Consider the following 7160-nt stretch of genomic DNA (forward strand, 5'->3'; position numbering starts at 1 on the left):
TCTTGATTCTGAGCTTCTCTGATTCTGTCCCTAAGAATTGGTCTCACCTTCAACATTGCATATAACACTCCTTCATTTTCATAATTCAACTCTACATTCAAAGCCCTCATTTGAAGTAACAAAGGCATTTTTACAGATTTAGTATAACTCAAACTTCCAACATTCTTGCGACTCAAAGCATCAGCTACAACATTAGCTTTACCAGGATGATATTCAATTGTCAGATCATAATCTTTCAGTAGCTCAATCCATCTTCTTTGCCTCAAATTTAATTCCTTCTGACTCATTATGTACTTCAAACTCTTGTGATCAGTGAAAATGCAACATTTCTCACCATAAAGATAGTGTCTCCAAATCTTCAAAGCAAACACAATAGCAGCTAATTCAAGATCATGTGTCGGGTAATTCAATTCATGTGGTCTTAACTGTCGTGATGCATAAGCAATTACTTTATCATTTTGCATCAACACAATTCCAAGACCTTGCCTTGAAGCATCACTATTTATCGTATACCCTTCACCCACTACAGGTAGTGTCAACACTAGAGCACTAATAAGTCTTGACTTCAAAGTATCAAAACTGTTCTGACACTCGGGTGTCCACTTGAATTTTACTCCCTTTCTCAGCAACTATGTCATTGGAGAAGCTATAAGTGAGAATCCATTCACAAACCTTCTGTAATACCCTGCTAACCCTAAAAAACTACGCACTTCATGCACATTCGACGATGCTTTCCAGTTAGCTACAACTTCAACTTTCTTAGGATCCACTAGAATTCCCTTAGCTGATACCACATGCCCCAAGAACATAATTTCATCAAGCCAAAACTCACATTTACTAAATTTGGCATACAACTGCTTCTCTCTCAGAATCTGCAAAACTGTTCTCAAATGCTTAATGTGGTCTTCCTTACTCTTAGAATACACAAGAATATCATCAATAAACACAATTACAAATGTATCTAAGTAAGGTTTAAATATTCGGTTCATCAGATCCATAAATGCAGCAGGTGCATTAGTTAACCCGAATGGCATTACCAAAAACTCATAATGCCCATATCGAGTTCTGAAAGCTGTTTTCTGAACATCTCCTTCTCTGATCTTCAACTGATGATATCTGGTTCTCAGATCAATTTTTGAAAATATTGTTGCCCCTTGCAGCTGATCAAACAAATCATCGATTCTAGGCAACGGATACTTGTTACGGATTGTAACCTTATTCAACTGACGATAATCTATACACAACCGCATTGTTCCATCTTTTTTCTTCACAAACAACACTGGAGCTCCCCAGGGTGATACACTAGGTCGTATGTATCCCTTATCTAACAACTCTTGCAACTGTAATTTTAATTCTTTCATTTCTGCTGGTGCCATTCTATATGGTGCTAGGGATATAGGAGTAGTACCCGGCTGTAAGTCAATTGCAAACTCCACTTCTCTTTCTGGTGGTAACCCTGGTATTTCATCTGGGAACACATCCGGATATTCATTCACAATTGGCACATCTTCTAATTTAGGAGGTTTTTCCATGCTGTCTATCACATATGCTAAGAAAGATTCACACCCCTTCCTTAACATTTTCAAAGCTGTCATAACAGAGACTATATTTCTATTCTCTCGCCTTGAAACACATATTTTTCCCCATTAGCTAATAACAGATTAACTTTCTTCCTACAACAGTCTACCAAGGCTTGACACTTAGATAATGAATCCATGCCTAATATCACATCAAATGTTTGAACCATTAAAGGTACCAAATCAGTATGTATAAAGGACTCTCCTAACTTTACTTCACAATCAGGATAGACATGTGTACATACTAAAGATTCTCCCATAGGCATGCTAACAATTAAACATTCAGGCATCAATTTCGACTCCCACATTACATCAGACATAAATAAAGGCGACACAAAGGAATGCGTAGCACCAGGATCAATAAGCACATAAGCATCTTTTCCAAATAAAGAAATCATACTAGTGATAACTTCTGTAGATGCAACAGCTTCTTGTGGAGTCATAGCAAAAACTCGAGGTAGAGTTGCAGCTCTATCCAACTGAGTACCCTGATTTTTAGCTCCCTGAGAAGTATTACCAGCTCATCTAGCCATATTGGTACCTCTACCATTACCACGACCATTTCCCCTTCCAACTGAATTACCTCCACTTGTTCTGTCACCCTGTGATCCTCGACCTCTCCCAACAGTGTTCAATTTAGGACAATTAGTACGTACGTGCCCTTCTTCACCACACTCGTAACATGATATTCTTCTTTTAGATTCTATTATCCTCCCTAATGACGGGCAATCCTTTTTCAAGTGACCCATTCCTCCACACTGATAACATCCCAGAGATCTTTTCCTGCATTCTCCAGAATGAAATTTCCCACACTGAACACATTTTGGACCATTACCACTACTAGCAATGGAAGGACTATACGAAGCTTGGTAATAGTATCAGATGCTCGGAAATTAGTACGGCTCACAGATGCTCCTCTTGTGTTCTGACTCTGAGTTTGACCACCTCGAAACTGAGATGATCCCCCTTTCACAAACTTGGATCTCACAATATCCCCTGTTTGCTTCTGACTATTATCAGATTCTAACTTGCCTTTCAACTTTTCTTTCTGCAATGCTTTTTCCACCCAACATGGTAATGTGTACCTTCATACAAACTCAGTTCATTATGATAAAATGCACTCAAACCATCTTTGAACCTTTCACATTTAACTTCCTCAGTGGGAAATCACTGACTTGCATAACGGTATAAATCATCGAACTTGTCCACATACTCCCTCACAGTCATAGTTCCATGTTTCAAATTAAAGAACTCATTCCTCTTCGCTTTCTGAAATGATTCAGTCAGATATTCTTTCATGAATTCACGTTTGAAAACATCCCAGTTCAAACCTTTAGGATACAAACCTCTAACTCTAGTTAACCATGTATCTGCTGGACCATGTAATAAACCAAACACGGTTTTTACTTTATCTTCATTACTTAACTGCATAGTACCAAAGGCTTTTTCTGTAGCCTTTAACCAATTATCAGCTTCCTCAGGTTCAATTGTACCCCTAAAATCAAATGCCCCACAATTTTTGGCATCCTCAATTAACTCACTAGGCCTTCGACGTGCCTCACGTGTTTCCATCATAGTTACTAAAGCTTCAACCAAGGTTCGGGGTTCAAGCTGCAAAACTTATGCAACTTGTGGAATTGCATCTTGTGGAGCCACAGGTGGTACGCGATGTTCAAGTTCGGATGGTATTGGTGGAGGATTCACTGGTTGATTTTCTGGTGGTTGTCTTTGAGGTTGGGAAACAGGTGGAACTCTAGCATCAGAGGCTACACTATCCTCTGTGCTCACGGGACCCCGTCCCAATTCTCTTATTTCTGCATTTCTACCTCTACCCCTATTTAGAGGTGGTCGGCCATGTTGTCGTCTTGGAGGCATCTATATGATGAACAAACTATTACATTCTTAATATATGATATATACACTTTAGGAAATTATATACTTGACATATATATACCTATACACATATACATATAGACCAACCTATGCTCTGATACCAAAATGTCAAACCCGATCCAAAATAGAATCGGATATGACTGTGAGACATTACCACAGACGTGAACGAGTCGGAAGTAACATCTCACAATCAAATGTTAAGAATTACAAATCTTTTTTGAACTTAAAACATTTTCTACATATACTTTTACATTTGTAAAAGGTCGAAAATCATTTATAATTTCCAATTACGAATCCTTTTCTCGTGCGTTTTACCAAAACGAGTTCGAAACATAGAAAATTACTCCAATTCTAACATGTTAACTTTTAATTTGTCTAATCTCACAAATTAACACCATAATTGGACATTCAAACCAAAATCCGGCATACCACAACTTCTTTACCCTTTCCAAATTGTCAACTCGGGTGCCTAAACATTCATAAGCACAAAACAAACCTATATCTACATGTACAAAATGGTATGCAATACCCTAGAAGACGACTTGGACAATCGTGGCCGTATCCAATCCTCGCCCTAGTATCGAACACTTCCCTCAATACCTCGTACTTCTTCGCCTAAAAAAATTAAAACATTTGAAAATATGAGACAAAAATCTCAGTAAGCAACTATCAACTATAGAAACTAGTTTCTACATAAAATAGCTATATGTATACATTTGTGAAAACATTTAACCAAACCAAACCTTAAACTTATTAACTTGTAAACAACATCCAATTAAAACAGAATTTTAATCAATAATCTCAAATCAAACTTAATCAAAATATAATGATTCTTATATAAACGTTTACTAAAACCAAAGTTTGAATCAAACTCAACATCATATCCATCACCAAGTATCCCCTCGTAAATCAATCCACAACACGCAAACATAATCGAGACGTCTCTTTAACCATGCCTAATCCCGTATTGGTCTTACCCAACACTTCGCTGCCAATACCCGACTAGGTCTTTAGACTGTGTACACAGGCCATGTTCCTCACTGAACATGGTCTTCAAATATCAAACCGCCCGTCCGGACTACTCTTGATGGATACAAACTTTACCCAAAATCCAACCAAACTTCAATTGTATACATTTTCTCATCAAATAGATCCAACTTTACTACAATCATCAATAAATCGAAATCCAACATTTACTGAACCAAAATAGCAATTGAACCCCTGAAGAAATCCAATTTAACACCAATTGACCAAAATATCATTAAAACCCTTAAAGAAATCCAATTGAACACTAATTGAACCAAAATAACATTAAAACCCTTAAAGAATTCCAATTAAACACTAATTGAACCAAAATAACATTAAAACTCTTAAAGAAATTCAAATCAACATCAATTGAACCCAAATAGCACTTAAACCCCTAAGAAAACCAATTCAACATCAATTGAACTAAATATCCATTAAGAAAACCAATTCAACATCAAGGTATGAATTAAAATAGTCCAAAATTACCATTGTGAACTCATTTCCTTCAAACTTGAACACAAACTCAAATCAACAACCAATACTCAAATCATTTCTAAGAAAACCCTTAGGAGACAAATTCATGAAAATTTATAGCTCAATATACATATATTTATACATGCAAACCAAAACTAGTTGATAGTTACTTACCTTAGCCTAAATTTGAGAACAACACCACCAAAACCCTAAATCTGTCCCAAATCTGCCTAGCCTGTATTCTTTGTACACTACTCCAAATCAAAATCCATCCAGTCAGAAGTTGCTTCTATGTGTCTAGAGTCTCCAGTTAAAATTTGAGGTGATTTGGACGGTTAGATCTCCGGCAACACCCGAAACGGTGGATCTGCCCTGTTTTTGGTGGTGGTTGAAGGTGGAGGAGAAAGGAGAGAAAATGGAGAAGAATGATATAGAAGCTCAATGTTTATGATCTAAATGATCATAATTCACAAAATAAGGCTTTATATATCCCACTATAATGATTGTAAAATATCCTTTTTGGTCCCCCAAAATCCAATTTCTTTTTAAAATTCACTCTAAACTTATAATCACTTCTTAAAATATACAATTACCCTCTAAACTATACCCGTAAAATCCAATTAATCGACTAATCCTAAAACGAATATAATATAACTTAGATTTCGGGGTATAATAAATAAAAAATTAAGGACACGGACGTGACAGGTTCAACTTGCAAACATTAGGATATAAGCATATTTATGATTTTAGAGATAAAAAATTTCTTGGTTCGTCCATATTGGGTATTTGTTCACCTTATCATTTTTTATAAAAACAAATTTATTAACCAATACGATATAATCGCAAGATGCACGACTATCAGACTAATTTTTATACTAAATAGAAAAAAATAATGATACATAATTATCTTTTATTATGATGTGAAATAAGAAAAAAAAGCCTGAAATAAAAAAATATGTCATTATGTCAATTAAAAAAGATCCAATTCATCTTAACTGATGATATTCTTGGGTTGAGTTAGTTTTTCCCAACAATCCTAGTGTATAATACTAGTTATATCATAAGATAAGGTATCAAGATAGGCCTAAAGTTTTTGGGGAAGTATCAATTTAGAATCCCCGTATAAAATAACACTAATGTAAGCTTAATGTTTAAAAAAATGTTTCAATTTAGGCATTGATAACGAAATATGACATGTCTTTCAAATTACTCTGTTAAGTTTTGATTTTTCTCTCCACACACAATTGATAGAACTTAACGGAGTAATATGAATGACGTGTCACATTCCGTTATCAAGGCCTAAATTGGTACTTTTTTAAAACGTTAAGCTTATATTGATGCCATTTTAAATGTAGAGCCTAAATTGATACTTTCCCAAAAACTTTAGGCCTATTTTTGGTACCTTATCCCTTAAATCATTATTAAATCCTAAAAAAATATGTTCAAAATGTATATAACACGATGGAATTGATAAAAACATTAAGATGTGGATTGAGTTCTTCCAAAGTTGAGTTTCAATTTAAATTAGTAATTTTCAACGATTATTTACTAAATTAATGATTGAACTTTAATTGTTATTCTGAGTACACAATCATGTTATCGCCTTATATAATAAGATGCTCAATAACATTTCTGTAAGAGGGATGCGAGTTTCCATATCGATGATCTTATTTTCATGACTTTCTTTCCATATAATAAAAAGTAATTGTAAACCAGAGTCTAAATAAATAAACAAGGTTAAGAAGTAGAAACCTTGCGACTTATTTGGATGGTAGGAAAACTAAAGTAGAATGATGACAAGTAGAATCATGGATTGTAAAATTGATATTTTGGTCGAGTTAGCAAACTCCGTAGTGATCATAGATTCTGGAAAAACATGAGTTGTTGGAAGAATAGTTGGAGGTATTTCTAAGGTGGATTCTCGATTAATCTCTTGATCTTGACTGCCCCCAAACTATGATTATAGAGGTTTTCTTCATCCTGACTGACTTGCGAATTGCAGTCGTAGAAAATATCTTCATTATTTCCCTGAGTTTCTAAAGCCACTTCTTCTTTAGTATCAGAATTTTCCATAAAATCTTATGATTTTAAAGACTTCACAAGAATGGGGGACTCTTCTAGAATAAATTCTTGTTGAACCTCCTCCGGTTGGATGCCCCCCCAGGTTGGATACCTCATCCTCTTGACTAG

This window comes from Euphorbia lathyris, chromosome 2 (assembly GCF_963576675.1).
Source record: "Euphorbia lathyris chromosome 2, ddEupLath1.1, whole genome shotgun sequence".
In the NCBI taxonomy this organism is placed as follows: domain Eukaryota; kingdom Viridiplantae; phylum Streptophyta; class Magnoliopsida; order Malpighiales; family Euphorbiaceae; genus Euphorbia; species Euphorbia lathyris.